The sequence below is a fragment of the Mus caroli genome, unplaced genomic scaffold (assembly GCF_978045245.1).
Source record: "Mus caroli unplaced genomic scaffold, Mus_caroli_1 scaffold_4, whole genome shotgun sequence".
Classification (NCBI taxonomy): Eukaryota; Metazoa; Chordata; class Mammalia; order Rodentia; family Muridae; genus Mus; species Mus caroli.
Genome location: NW_028227259.1, coordinates 134,510,312 through 134,524,399, shown reverse-complemented (window position 1 = coordinate 134,524,399; position 14,088 = coordinate 134,510,312). Strand labels below are relative to the sequence as shown.

The window sequence follows — 14,088 nt, the reverse complement described above, 5'->3', positions numbered from 1 at the left end:
CATACAGATCTCTTCCCTGTAGACATATAAGCAGCATCTGCCTCTTTTTTCCTAAGCAAAACAAAGTATGGTCCCATCAATGCTTACTCTGGGGAACCAATGAGTTTATTGGACTTTCTTACAGAAAGGTGAGGGGTTACCGGCAGAATGGTATGGGTGAGCTCCAGTATGGCTCTGCAAAGTCTTCACCCACCCAGTGTGAATAATGCCTTCCCCATATCTGCATAGATGGAACCCCTTCAATTGACCTCCTCCAGCCTCTGTACTTTAGCACCTCCAAAGACCCCAGGCTGCCTGCAAGAGGGACAGAAGTTCATATGATGACCCTCCCCACCCTCTTTCTAAGAGAGAATGTCAGGAGTCCACAGGCTCAATTGGGATGGTTTCTTGCAAGCAGGCACTGATGATCTCATGAAGATAGCAGCAGTTCACCCCAGAAGACTGTGTTCTACAACAGTGCACTGCATCCCATCTTACTCAACATCAAAGCCACAGTTCTTACAGTGTTTTCAAGACTTGTTATTCCATGGCAGGGAGGTGTGGGGGTGGGAATATATGATTCATCTTGTCTTGTCTGGTTTTTGAGACGGGGTCTACTGCATCCTTGGTTAGCCTCAAACTGACTGCATAATCAAGGGTGAGCTTGAACTTCTGATCCTCCTGCCTCTACTTCCCAAGTGCTGGGATGACAGATGTATACCATAATACCCAGTTTAAGAAGTGCTGGGGGTCGGGGGGGGGGGGCTGGTGAGATGGCTCAGCAGGTAAGAGCACCCGACTGCTCTTCCAAAGGTCCTGAGTTCAAATCCCAGCAACCACATGGTGGCTCACAACCATCCGTAATGAGATCTGACTCCCTCTTCTGGTGTGTCTGAAGACAGCTACAGTGTACTTACATATAATAAATAAATAAATCTAAAAAAAAAAAAAAAAAAGAAGTGCTGGGGATGGACCTTGGAGCTTCTGCATGCTAGGCAAGAGCTCTGTCAACTGAGTTACATCCCCAGCTCAGCCCTCCACTACAATGCTAAAGCATCTACACACACAAAGAGAGAAAGACAGAGACAGAGACAGAGAGACAGAAAGAGACAGAAAGACAGAGATAGATTGAGACGGAAGTGGGACCATGGAGGGGAAGTTAGTTATCTCCCTTAGAATAAAATCTTTCCTCTTAAAGAATCCAAGACCCTTTGTAATCTGGTCACATCTCCAGCCTTCCTCTCACTACGTGACTACGGATGACAGCCGACTGGCATCTCTATCACCCCCGAATGTGGTTCATTAACTTCTGACCTGTACATGGGCTACTTACAGGTCTAGAATGTTCTCTCGATGTCACTCATTTGGGAGAATCAATTTAGGGGTCGCTTACTCCAAGGACGATCTCCTTAACCCCAAGTTAGGTAGATTCCATAGATTTCTTGCCAGGGTTCACTGGATTTGACAACTTGGAATCTCTATTGTTGACAATCCACTTTATAAAGCTGTGCAGCTTCAGGGATTTTCTTACAGGAATGGAAAAAAACTAAACAACACAAACATCCAGGCAGCAATATTTATTGGCTCGCAAGGTACTGAGTGTCTCTACACACATCACCTTATTGATATTGTTTACCAAGTTGGTTGACTTCTTCTACACAGTAGAGCAATTGTGTAAGCAGAACTTTCTTCCCAGAGCTGTTTCTCCCTTTTAGAGCCTTTCTTCGACGCATGAAGAGGAGGCAGCAGCTCGTGGTAAGGGGAGTCACCTGTCATACAATTGCCCTGACTGATCAGAATGTTACCAAGGACACCCAGAGCCCACAGGCATCTGATACAGGTCTCAGAACAGGAAGCAATTTTTTTTTCTTTTTACCGCAGTTCAAATTTCTCCACCAATGGAGATGCTTTAGTTCACACTTATCACTGTTGTGGGATTCTTCTGTCTCTCTGGCTCATCTGCACTCCTTCAGTAAACTAAGTGAGAAATGGTGGTGCCCCGTCATTAAAAATCACCCGTGTTGATGGTTAAAATGCCCACAGAACATCATGTATTCGTTCAATTAACTTTTATGGAGCAGAAATGCCTGACTAGGTCCTGCTCTGGCCTTTGGGAGAAAGTTAATGGCAAAATAGCATAGGAGAGGTCACCCCTGCCTTCAGAAAAGGCACAGTCCAGCGGTCAGGGGAGGACCCATTGTAGTTATCTAAATGGCTGCATCCTTGCGTTAATGTGCACTTAATTGATAGCAGCAGAGATAGAAGATGGTCTTTCCTTGTACCTATGACATACACGGACTTCAACTGCTGTATCTCATTCAACCCTGACAACTTTAACCTATTGCAGATTAAAGAAACGAGGCCCAGTGATAACAGATCACCCGCTAGGCCACACATTGAGGCACCAGTCTATGGGTCCTCTCCATCGCACCACCCCAATAATCTGTGCGCCCCCTCAGGTCATGTAGTGAATACTAATGGTGGTGCTTGCTGATCTGTGATCTTAGCACGTGGGAGGCATGGGGATCACCATGAGTTTGAGATTAGCCTGAGCAAATGCTCTGTCTCAAAAAAAGAAACAAACAAAGAAAGAGGTCTGGGGATGAGTCTCAGTCGGGAAAGCGAGTGTCTAGCATGCACAGAACCCAAGTTCACTTCCCAGTCCCTCCATGAGCCAGGTGTGGTCACAAACACCTGTAACGCTAACACTGAGGAAATGAAGGCAGGGAGATTAGAGGTTCAAGATCATTCCTTACAAGAGAACTCAAGGACCTGAGTTGTATTCCCCCAAACCCACATAAAAAGGCCAGGCATGGGGTTTTGTGCCGGTAATTCTAGTCCTGGAGACACAGAGGCTGAAGGATCCTAGAGACCCCACGGACCAGCACATCTAACCTAGCTGATAAAGTCCAGGCCAGTGAAAGACCCTAGCTCAAAGGAAGTGGGCAGCATTCCAGACGTTGACCTCAACTTTTATGTATACACCAACCAACACATGCACACACTCACTAAAGCAGGGGTTCTCGACTTTCCTAATGCTGCAACCCTTTAACACAGTCCCTTGTGTTGTGGTCACTCCCAACCAGAAAATCACTTTGCTGCTACTTCATAACTGTAATTTCACCACTGTTAGGAATCATAATGTCAATATCTATGTTTTCTGATGGTCTTAGGTGACCCCTGAAAAAAGTCGTTTGTCACCTACACCCTTGCCAGGGGCCCCGACCCACAGATTAAGTACTGATGCACTAAAAGAAGACTATTAAAAAGACTATTAAAGGACCAAAAGCCATATTGCCATGTTACCAGATCTAGACAAACCCCACTGGAAGTATACTTGGTTTGAAGGCCAGCTGACACCAGTAAATTGAAAACACACACACCATTAACTTGCAAGGAACAGTTGAGGCTAAACAACAGTCCCCTGATTTACTTGTTCATAGGTCCCTGCCAGCACAAAGACACAATTTGTGATATACATCCATCCCAGGCCTCTCTTGTCAAAACCTCAGAAAGCCCCTGGGAGGGGGGCTGCTGACGCTTGAACAACAGCACACAGAGCAGCCGGGACCTCCAGCTTTGGGAAGGACAGGAGAAAGAGGTACTGTGTGGAGCCCCCTCGGGGGACACGTTCACCTCTGAACCCTCCAGCTGTGCATGCTGAGGACGCATCCTGATGACAGTGGCCACAGTCCAGTTTGCAATCCCCAGGAAAGCTGTTCACAGAGGAACCGAAAGCACAGCCTTGGGCAAAGCCGCCATACCTTGCTTCCCACATTGCGCTTCTCCATCTTGCATGATGAAGGCCTCTGCTACTGAGGTTTGGTTTGGTTTGGTTTTTTTTTTCCCCCCCAGAGAACAATGATTCCTGGGTTTTCTTTCAGGGGGGAATCTTCAAATTGCCATGCAACTCCACCAGTAGACCAGTCACAGAGACTGGCAAGTCCATCATGTGCTACACTCTAGGGCTCTGAGCAGTCTCCCCTAACCAGAGAGTTTCAGCGCTGTAGAGAAGTTCATTTTCCTACTAATATGGATTGCAACGGACCTACAGTGTGTGGGAGGCAGATGCTTAACCCAGAGGAAATGCCCAACCTTGACTAGGAGATTGGAAAGGATTCCACACATAAGAACCACCGTTCAAACAAATATTTTTTGGACCTTGGTGCCAACAATGGGGGGGGGGCGGCTCCCTCTGGACATAACTGGGTAGCAGCTCACAATTGGGGGAGGGGGGCTACCTACAGACATTAACTGGGTTGCAGCTCACCTCCGTCCTTATGCTTTACAGGTGACGCTCCTCACCCAGCAGGTTTAAAAAGAAGTCACTGGGAGAAATCAGCAAAGGTGGTTTTCTTCCTAGATGCACCTCCCTGACAGAGGCTGACATCCAGGGGAATCCCTATCCCAAGGCCAAGTGGACCCAGGGACCCGGCATTCAGAATAAAGAAGCAACCATCTTCAGGAAGCTGGCTTTCAGGGTCATCTCTGGAGAGATGGAAGCTGACTGACTTGGGTCTAGGCTGAGAGGAGAGGCTCACCCCAGAAGGAGGCTGTGGGGGCGGAAACAAATCAATGTAGAGTGTGTAGATGGATGTGTGCTCTGGGCCCGTGTACAATTTACAAGTGCAATGTGAAAAGAAAATAAATCTTTCTTCTCCCTCGCTCTCCCTCACTCTTTTTCTCTCTGCCAGGCTACAGCAGATTCCTAAATCAAAAACAAGTCTTTAGAAGAAAGCCTCAGACTGGGCTAGAAGTGAGTTTCCTCAAAAGGCAGGAGGGAGGGGGTGAAGGATCTTTGAGAAAAGACAGCAAGCTTTTAAAAAAAAAAAAACAAAAACAAACAAACAAACAAAAAAACCTGGCACTATTCAGAGTCTAGGGTATGGGGACAGGTGTTGACATGAGGCACCTCTGGGAGGATTTCTGGAGCAAAAGTTGTATGGGCTGCATAGCCGTCTTCCATCTGAGTGGCAGGTCATGGGTTTCTTTCAGAAAAGCAAACTGAGTCAGGGTGACATCCTTTTTTTCATGATCACCAAGGGTCAAGGGACCCAGCCGGGAGAAAATGCTTTTGCACAAGCCAGAGCAGAACTAAAGATGTTTTCCCCGCTTCTGCAGACCACCTGAGCAGCTAGGTGAAGCCAGCCAGGGCCAAAACAAACAAATGAGGACCACCCTCCAGAGCACCCCTTCCCTCCCCTTCCTTCCCTCCAAAGCCCAGGGAATCAAGACTTGATTTGTCTCAACTAGCTCCTGAGCTGGGGAGGGGACCGGAGAGGAAGAAGAGGGAAAGAGGGAAGCCAGGGGGCCAGGCAGCGTCCATGCAGTTAGTGTCTTATTGATTTAGAGCCACAGGAGCCAGCAGCGGCAAGGACCATACCTCCTGCTGATCTCGGGAGAAGTGCTCCAAGATCCATGGCTGTGGAGTTGGGGGAGAGTCGCTAAGCCATCTGAAGGAACAGAGCACTGCAGCTCCTCAGCCTGATGGGCCAGGGCGAGCTTTAATTAACAGGGTCTGATGCCTCTTCTTTTTTGGTAACTGAGCAGATTTAAAGGGCTAGAGACCCAATTTGAAGGGTGCTGCTGCCTGCTGCTGCTGCCACTCGCTCGGGCTGCTGCTGTGGCTGCTCCTGGCTGCTGCGCTCGGCTGCTGGAAAAGCTTCCTGCAGATTGCTAGTTCCAGTGAGGAGATGGAGCCAGGAGGACAGGAAATGGGGCTCTGTTCGTGCAGGGTCTCTTGGGATCTGAGGTTGGGAAACTGGACCACCAAGCACAGCCCATGCCAGTGAGTACCAACATCGTGCCTGCTGTCCTCTTTGGCCAAGGAGAAGGGCTGCACTGGAGGGGGGCAGGCAGGTAGCATCAAGGGCACCCTGTCCCCATATGAGCCTAGACAGGACGCTGGTCAGGGAGAGTGGGAGGGAGTTTCTGTTCTGAGAGGGTTGCTTGAGCATGGTCACTGTAGAATGTGCACACTCATATACAAGCCTGCCCTTGCACACACTGGCATGCCCGTGTACACACACACACACACACATACACACATACACACCTGTGCACAGACACTTATACGTGGCTAGATAGATGGCTCATCTGTTAAAGACGATATCTATCCAAAAAAGATAGATATCTATGTGTATACACACCAGTCCATGTAGATGTGCCTGTGTACACATGCAGGTCTAATCATATACACACACACACACACACACACACACACACTCATATACATACGCGCCTACTTGAGTATACACTCACAACCTCTTGCATACAAAATGTGCCTCCCTACCACCTTCCAAAACCAGACTTATGTCCTCTACACCTATAGTAATGTGACCAAGAAAATCTGTGACATCAGGCATGGTCAAGAGAGTAGCCAGGAGTTAGATGTCCACAGAGAAGGAACATGTGTAAAATTTCTGCTGAGTTCCTGAGCCCTTGCTGCTTCTGAAAGACCACAGACCTTGTTGAAGATCATCTTAACTTTAAAAAGAAAAAAAAAAAAAAAGACGGGTTTTATTTTTACTTTATGTGACTGTCTGTGTATGTGTATGTGCATGCACACGCACATGCATGAGTGCAAGTGTGTGCAGTGCCTGCAAAGGCTGGACGAAGGCACGGGATCCCTTGAAGCTAGAGTTCCAGGAGGTTGTGAGTTCTTCCCAAGGTGGGTGCTGGGACCTCCAGAAGAGCAGAATGCACACCTAGCTGCCAAACCACCTTTCCAGCTCCGGGAACTACATAATGGTTGAGATTATCACAGCGGAGACCCTTTGACACGAAACCTTTTCCCCTGCTCCTGCTAAGGCAGCCACTGGCCTCTCTGTAGTCTTCTCCGTGGCCACTCCATGCCTCAGCCTCCTCCATTTCTTTAGTCAGTTCGTTTCGTGGCACCTTACCAGGCACTTTGTGAAAATGTGTATGGAGAGGGCTGACGCATGCTGGGTAATGGATGCATGCAGAGGGAAGAGCTGTGTCTTCCTGTATTGCCCTCTACCCTATCTCTCACTGACCTGGTGCTCGACTTTACTGCCTGTCCATGAGTCCCACTGCCTGGCCCACTGCTCTTCCTTTATATCGGTGCTTGGGACTCAAACCCAGGCCCTCACACTTAGATGGCAGGAACCACACCGATGAAGCCGTTCTCCCAGCCCTAGCCTGGGATTTTTAATCCCATTTCCCCTGATAGGAACACAAAATAAACTCAGCCAATCAGCGTTCCGTATCTAACAGTGCCCGGTATGCATGTCTGAGGGCACGCTAAGATTGTGGGTGTGAAGGGGGGGCCTCAGACCCTCCCTAGGATGCTACCGTCAGGTGTAGGACCCTCTTCTCCTCCTAAACCTGCCTTTGTGAAGTGACAAGGTCAAACCAAGCCAGCGATGCTCTATATGGAAAGAGGAAGCCAAGACGAGAAAGATGGGGAACTTTTCAAAAGCTTCATCCAATGATAGCAGCACTGAGCTTAACCAAACCCTAGGTGATTGAAACAGCCCCGTGAAGAGAGGATGGACTTACAAAAAGAACCATGAAACCACACGCAGGCCTTTAAGGAGATGAGAAGTGAGAGGTGGACAATGGATCCCCGATTCCCTCCTCTCCCCCCTCCCCCCAACCCCCCTCCAGAGAAATGGTCCCAGCATCTGGCCCAGGTGGCCAAAGACTAAGTCTCTGTTTAGACTTCACCTGGGACTTAGGCAGAATCTCTGCAGCTCCCCTCTGTCTGTCACCCACTGCCAGCTATCTGCATTGCCACCACCCTCACATGCACACGTAATGGCCACAGCACCCCTGCACACACTTAGAGCTTGTTCCACAGAAAATCTGATGTCACCCTCTTGGACCCAAGTTCTGCACACTTCCTTGCTCTGTGTCTCTCGAGGAGGTCTCTGTGTTGCCTCTTCCTCATGTCTACAGAGAACAAACCTGCCAGGCGGCAGGGAACTACAGTCCTAGCACTTAGAAGGTGAAGGTGGGAGAAGTGAGTTCCCAGGATAGCCTGGACTACACAGTGAGATGAAAGAAAGAAAGAAAGAAAGAAAGAAAGAAAGAAAGAAAGAAAGAAAGAAAGAAAGAAAGAAAGAAAGAAAGAAAGAGAGGAAAGAGAAAGGAAAGAAGGAAGGAAGGAAAGAAGGAAGGAAAGAAGGAAGGAAAGGAAAGGAAAGGAAAGGAAAGGAAAGGAAAGGAAAGGAAAGGAAAGGAAAGGAAAGGAAAGGAAAGGAAAGGAAAGGAAAGGAAAGGAAAGGAAAGGAAAGGAAAGGAAAGGAAAGGAAAGGAAGAAAGTGTAGAGGTAAAAAGGAGAAAGAGAAAGAAAGGGGAGAAGGGAGGGAGGGAGAGAGGGAAGGAGGGACAGAGGGAGGGAGGGAGGTCTAAAGAAAAGAGAAAAACTGAAGATAATGTGTGCTTTCCCTAGTGATTGACAGGGGAGTCTGCCTGCTTTTTCCACCCTTGTCTTAACACCCAAGCTCTCTCCACCTTAACCCTCCTTACCATTCAGACAGGGTCCCTCACTGAACCTGAAACTCACACTCTGGCTTGCATCCAGCGAGCACCCAGGATCCATCTGTTTCTTCCTCCCAGCACTGTCCTTAGAGCCATGTACCACTCTAGTAGACTTTTTTTTTTTACATAGTTGTTGGGGATTCAGGTCTTCAGGCTCAAGAAGCAAGCCCTTTAGCCCTATCTTCAACCCCTCAGTGCCCTTCGATAACTGCTAACCCAACCTTGTTGTATCCTTTAGAGAGGAAAAGGGCTGGTCTGCCCCATGTCAGAGAAAACTGCACATCAGAGCCACTCAGAGTAGAGTGCCAGCCATTGAAGGACCCCTGGGTTGGAAGCCTCCTCAGAGGTCTGACTAACAACCCTACCAACCCTTCTCGGGCCAGGTAAGATCACCTTTTGCCTTTGGTTTGTCCACTCCTAGGCTCCTTGCAGTTCCTAATTCCTAGGCAAGTTCCCATGTGTTAATGCCATCTGTTTGAAACATCTAGTGTGGTTTTTGTTTTCCTGACTGGACAAGATTTTTTTTTCCTTGGAAATCCCAAATTGGAATGTTCTAATAGTCACGATTAAGACTCAGTCAGAACGTTCTGGCACAAAGTACACATCTTGGAGTATGTTAACATTTACCAATTAAATGAAATTATAAGAGAGTAAAAAAAAATAAAGAAATAAAGAAAATCTGAGCTCATCTTTCACATCGGAGGCTGCTGGCACAATTCTAGGTTGTCTACTTATCATTTATGATACCAAATTTATAGGCATCAAGAAAGAAAAATATTCCCAGCCCAATTTTAAGTCTGATGCATTCAAGACAAAAAAAAAAAAAATTAAGAGGCAAGAGAGAAATTTGAGAATGGCCTGAATGCCACCCCAACAGAGAAAGACAGTTGCTATAATGTGCATACAATTGTTGTGCTTGTTACTGAGCTTCAGTTCAGTGCATCAGGTCAACAACTGCACACTGTATTGATAGTTCAGAAGTTGGACAGTGAAGCTGGGAGGGAATTTGAGGAACTGAACTTATCTCTTAGTAAACCCCTCATGGGGTTATCTATTCTGACAGATAGATAGATAGATAGATAGATAGATAGATAGATAGATAGATAGATAGATAGATGATAGACAAATAGAGAGATAGAGAGATATAGATTATGGGTATAGATAAAGATTATAGATGCAGAGACATAGATATAGGTTATAGGTATAGATATAGATTATGGATATAGGCATGGATTACATATATAGATAGGTATAGATATAGATTATAGATACATAGATATAGATGGTAGATTTTAGGTATAGATTATATATTATATAGATTATAGGCATAGATAGAGATAGAAATTATAGGTATAGGTATAGATTATAGAAATATTACAGATATGATATAGAAAGATATAGATTATAGGTATAGGCAAAGATCTAGATGATATAGATATAGACATAGGCAAACAAATCAGTCACTTTGGAAACAGAAGAGCATGGGGCCCACACTGGAGAAACTTCTCTAAGGCCTCTGTCATGTTCTTTCTACACACTGAGGAGAATGAATGAGCCTAGTTGTCGTTACTGTAACAAAGTACCTAGGTGGGTAGCTTTATAAAGAAAAGAGGTTCAGCTCATGGCTTTTGAATCTGAAAGTCCAAGTTTGGGTGACCTCAGTAATAGTAATAGCAGCCTGAGGGCTGGTAAGGTGTTTGGGAATATGATGGAGCTGAGGGACATGGCATCAAAATGCCGAATACGATGTCAGAGCAAGGGGTGAGGCCAGATTCGTTCTATAACAATCCCCTCCTGACAACCATGCTGGTCATCTCCATTGGCAGTTTGACCAGATAGAAGGATGCTTAGGAAATTAGTAAGACACACTCCTAGGAGTATCCAAGAGGGCATTTCTAGGAATGATTGGCATGTGGGAGAGCAAATGATAGGAAGACTGGACCTGATAGTATGTCAGATACATCCAACAGCCTGGGAATTAGGATGGGATTGACAGAAGAAAGGAAGCTAGCCAAGTATGTAGCCCTGCTCTTCCTCTTCCTCTTCCTCTTCCTCTGTCTACCACAGCTGCCATCACCTGGGAACAACAGACTCCAGTACCAAGAAGCCTCCAGGCCTTCAGCCTCAGACTAGGGCTGCATCATTGGTCCAGCCTATAGGAAGTTGGTGAGGCTGGTGTGAGGAATTTCATCAGTGGGTGATGCTTCCAGCTACTGGGACCTACAGCATGCAGATGGTCACTGTGGGACTCTTCTGTCTGCAGTTTTGTAAACCAATCCAATGAATGTTCCCATAATCATTTTATAATCCCATATACAACAATATGTGGTGTGTATTACCACATATAAGCTTCTGTGTGTTCTGTTCTTCTAGAGACCCCCCCCCAATACAGGAAGTAATCTATATACTACCTTAACACCTTCTGAGACCATTGCAACCCTCAAATGTGCCCCCACATGGAAACACATCTTCACATGCATGCATATCACACGCACACACATACACATGGAATAACAACAACGAAAAAATAGCTAGGCTAGGTGTTTGTGGCACACACCTTTAATCCCAGCACTGGGGAGGCAGAGGCAGGCAGATCTCTGAGTTTGAGGCCAGCCTGGTCAACAGAGTGAGTTCCAGGACAGCCAGGGCTACACAGAGAAACCCTATCTAAGGAAAAAGAAAAAGAAAGAAAGAAAGAAAAAACAACAACAACAACAAAACAAAACAAAAAACAAACAAAAGCAAATATATGAGACAAGAAGCACACGGATGTCGCAGGTTCTCCTCACAGACACCACCTGACTCAGAGGGGACTCTGCAGAGGTGGACAGTGGTGCCAGAGCCAGAGGATGACACGTGTTGCTGAGCTGAATAGACGCCCTGCTGCTGACATACAAAGTCGGGGTCTAAGGCTCCCAGGCAAAGCCAGGACCAGAAGACAGAACGATTCCAGTCAGAGAGAAAAAATGTATTACTGGTCAGACTGGAGAGGGAAGTGGGGTACATTATGACTCTCTGTGTCTCATGGGAGGAGAGAAGAGTCACCGAGGGGCTTATCTGGGTGAGGTAGGTACCTTTGAAAAATATCCTTCGACTATATGAGGGGCCTAATGGGCCACAAGTCAACCTAAACAGCAAATAAAATGTAAGGGAACTTGTGATTGATAAACAATTAGATAAACCTCTCTAAAAGAGAAATTACGCCCCCCCCCCACACACACACACACCTCCCATCACCATTTCAGAGGAAAGTCAAACTCTGGCTTGAAGGCTCTGTATGAACCGCTGGCAGGAAATTACCTTTCACCACGTCTCCTCCTTCCAACTCCTAGCTGACAAAAATAGTTCCAGACACATAGAAGCACTGTCGACGCCCGGAAGAGGCTAGCTAGCTTCACACAATCTGGCCTCGGCATGTTCTGCCAGCTCGGGGGGTAAGCATCCTCAGCCCCTGGTAAACGCCTAATTATCTACCAATGCCCTACACAGATGTATGTATTCATCGTGAAACATCCCAAAGATTGGTCTCTCTGAAACCCTTTCTTCTCCATTCCCTGAGCAGAGAAAGGTACCTACTTCTCTTACAGCAGCCAGCCCACTGGGTAGACATCTTATTTTTCTCCCAGAAACTGTCTCCCACTCTATAAGAGGCAGGCATTTCTCTATAAGAAACAAATGTCCCCCTCCATTAGAAATATGTCTCTCATCTTGGTGCACTTAGCTTATCTAATACAGGGCTGGTTCATAATAACTTTACATTTTTTTATTTAGTGTGTGTGTGTGTGTGTGTGTGTGTGTGTGTGTGTGTGCATTTTTTATTTATCTATTATTAGTGTGTGTGTGTGTGCCCTTTTGGGGCACACATGCTACACCATGTGTGTGGAAGCCGGAGGACAACTTTGTGGAGTTGTTTCTCTCTCTCTATTGTGAAGTGGGCTCTGGGGATCAAACTCAGGCTGCCAAGTTCTTACAGCACTTCACCCCACTGAGCCCTCTCACTGGCCCCAACAAATTTTGATTAACATGAACCGATGCCCAAGTATGAAGGCTTACACTGTAATCCAAGCATTCAGAAGGCTAAACCAGGAGAAAAGTGAGTTCAAGGTCAGCCTGGGATAGATACAGACACACCTCTCCCTGCTCCCACTCCCACCCCCCAAAAGCAGTCGATCTGCTTCTTTATTAACAAGCTAAGAAAGCTTACTCTCTGGCAAAAATGAGAAGTTTGTAAATCTCACCCCCGTGGAGCGGTCAAAGTACGTGCATACTCTATAGCCCTGTAATAGGGAGCTAGCTACCCAGGTCGCAGAACGCTGCACTAGGGAAACTTGGAGCAGCTTTCTTAGCTCCGTTCCTAAGTGCTGGGTTTCAGGTGTGTGTCACCACGCCTAGGCAGCTCCTGTGTCTTACTGTGATAAGCCATCATGACTCCAGTGATCTGTGGAGGTGATTTTGAAAGATATCCCACAGAGGGTTACCACCTTGTGTTGAGGCAGAGAGCTTTTCCTCCTGGAACCCCTGTGGATCTGGATTCAGCATCCTGATTCTTAAGTCCAAGGTTCCAAATGATTTGCAAGTAGCAGAAATAACATACTGTTTTGCCTCTCCAACCATCTCCCAGCCTCTGTCCAGTTACACATTCTTCTTCCTCCTCCCCTTCACCAGCTTCCCTGGGCTGGTGGGAAATAGCAACCCATGGAAGGGAGTGACATCCCCTAAAGCATGAACTGTGGCCATAAAGGATAAAGATGCCATTCATAAAGTTTGTCCCCACGGGATAAGAACTCTGAGCCTGAGAAACTATCGTGAAAATCCCCTCCCTGGTGGAGATGTGAACCTTCCTCAGAAGGCTCCAAAGACAAACCAAGATACAATTACCCCCTTGGGGGAACCACTGAGCTTATTGGGTTTACATAAAAAGCATGGGTGAATGAGGAGTTACTGATAGGAACTTGTGTGGCCCCCAAAGTAGCCACACCAGAAAGTCTTCACCCAGCATCAATGATGGCTTCTCCACAACCACACATAGTGAATCCCCCTCCAGGCTTTCTCAGCCCATATACTGTAGCTTTTCCCAGGACTACTCCCCAACAAGCAATTAAGAAAAGTTTCAACCCTATAGGTAGAACAACATTATGAACTAACCAGTACCCTAGAGCTCTTGACTCTAGCTGCATATGTATCAAAAGATGGCCTAGTGGGCCATCACTGGAAAGAGAGGCCCATTGGACTTGCAAACTTTATATGCCCCAGTACAGGGGAACACCAGGGCCAAAAAGTGGTAGTGAGTGGGTAGGGGGGGGAGGGTAGGGAGGACTTTTGGAATAGCATTGGAAACGTAAATGAGGAAAATACCTAATAAAAAAAGAAAAGAAAAAAATTATATAAATATATATATATATATAAAAAAGAAAGAAAAGTTTCAGCCACTGCATACAAATGGCTGAAAGGAATGGCTGGATCTCAGGTGAGGGTCCAGTGACCCTCCCCACACTCCTCCTCTGAAGGACTGTCAAGAGTCCCCGAGCTCACTCCTGGTGAGACACTTACAGTTGATGTCCTGATGCTGGAGACTGTATGGCTCAGGAGATAATAATACCTTGC

At 46.6% G+C, this 14,088-nt stretch overlaps 1 protein-coding gene and 1 long non-coding RNA gene across 5 annotated transcripts in view; one reads left to right on the top strand and one right to left on the bottom strand.

Annotated features, from left to right (window-relative positions):
• Caln1 (calneuron 1) overlaps positions 1-14,088 on the bottom strand; it is a 477,612-nt gene that overhangs the window by 456,584 nt on the left and 6,940 nt on the right. The window contains exon 1 of one of the 4 annotated variants that reach the window (XM_029477872.2): positions 5,363-5,454. The exons of 2 other annotated variants lie outside the window; for them this stretch is intronic. The gene's annotated coding sequence lies outside the window, so the exon portion shown is untranslated. Of the gene's footprint in view, positions 1-5,362; positions 5,455-14,088 lie in introns of those variants that run through there. One more of the 4 variants, XM_085837229.1, reaches the window with a different exon arrangement.
• On the top strand, positions 5,598-10,780 carry LOC147005360 (uncharacterized). Its single transcript, XR_015046862.1, has 3 exons — positions 5,598-5,767; positions 8,723-8,867; positions 10,552-10,780. It is a non-coding gene; the product is annotated as an uncharacterized LOC147005360 (long non-coding RNA).